This window comes from Tribolium madens, unplaced genomic scaffold, assembly GCF_015345945.1.
Source record: "Tribolium madens isolate multiple individuals breed KSU strain unplaced genomic scaffold, Tmad_KSU_1.1 Scaffold_19;HRSCAF=116;Tcas5.2_LG9, whole genome shotgun sequence".
NCBI lineage: Eukaryota > Metazoa > Arthropoda > Insecta > Coleoptera > Tenebrionidae > Tribolium > Tribolium madens.
The window spans coordinates 14,691,988-14,693,186 of NW_025400983.1; the positions used below are offsets into that span (position 1 = coordinate 14,691,988).

Below are 1,199 nucleotides of genomic sequence, written 5' to 3' on the forward strand. Positions count from 1 at the left end.
GTAGCGCGTGGATTATTTCGTACACCTATCGCTTACTCTATCGGCCGGCCGTCCCTAGCATTTAAATTCGCGTTTTTCGTCATAATAGATCATACTGGACTGACCGAACGAGTGAAAAATATTAAATTGTAGTAAATTACGAAAGATATTACCCAAAGTGCTTAAGAATAATTTTTTTTTCCAAAAATATTAACTAAAAAATATTTTCCGTACTTTAACGTTATTTGGTACGGCCGGGCCGACCCTGCCGTCCCAGACGAGCCGTCACTGGTCAGTGGAGTTTGAACCCCCACTTAAGAATTTTTAAATATAAATAATACTATAATTTTGCACAATTTTGCACACTAGGTTTCGAATTTTGCACACCTATGATAGAGATCCTATAATTGAAATTGCCAATATGCCAATAACAAAATGAGTACGGTTCTGTTATTTCCCTCCTACATAAAATTTACTATGTCGGTCAGTTATGAAGTGAAAACAAATGACCGACGATGTGGCGAATATTTCGTTGGTCTGGTGGATGCTTTCTGTCTCAGTCGTTTTCACAAGGGTTGTGAGTTGTGAGATGGACATGAGTTAGAGATTTTCTTAATGTTTGAAAATTAAAAGTGAAATAAAGTCGTGTCCAATACCCTTAACCAGCACATTAATTCTGTTCAAATACGATTATTTTAACCCTAAAACGACCCTCTAGATCAAAAATGTATTTGATGGGGATAAAATTATTAATTTCCAAGCACTAAATTATTGTTAACCCTTTCGAATGAAATTACCCTCGCCTTAACGCCACAACCAGTATTACACCGGGGTGCACTGAACTACCACCGATTGTAGAGACAGTGCGTCTGGCAACAGTGGCAACACTGCAAGCACTCAAGGACTCGTCGAGCAGTGCAAGTCTGGTGCAAGCAGGGTAAAACGTGACGCGGCGGAGAAATATGAGACATGTGCTTTGGTTTTGTGAGGTTCAAGTGAAAATGTGAAACGAATTGTTTGTTGTTTATCTGATTTTACCACTCGATAATTATGATTATCTGTATACATCTGTGAGGCTCCAAGAGACGGGTAAGTACTTATTTTTTTAAGCAATTTTTATACAGGGTATTTCACGAGTGATAATGAGCCTAACCACATTTGAACTGCAGCCAGCAATACATTTGCATAGGCTTCATGGATTTTGATTATGAATTTTAAAA

The 1,199-nt window shown here is 37.9% G+C and overlaps 1 protein-coding gene across 1 annotated transcript in view; it reads left to right on the forward strand.

Moving 5' to 3' along the window:
* The first annotated feature begins 906 nt into the window (after nt 1-906).
* The window catches only part of LOC123015967 (solute carrier family 25 member 35-like), a 145,966-nt gene continuing 145,673 nt past the window's right edge, over nt 907-1,199 (forward strand). The window contains exon 1 of the mRNA XM_044416090.1: nt 907-1,068. The gene's annotated coding sequence lies outside the window, so the exon portion shown is untranslated. The remainder of the gene's footprint in view (nt 1,069-1,199) is intronic.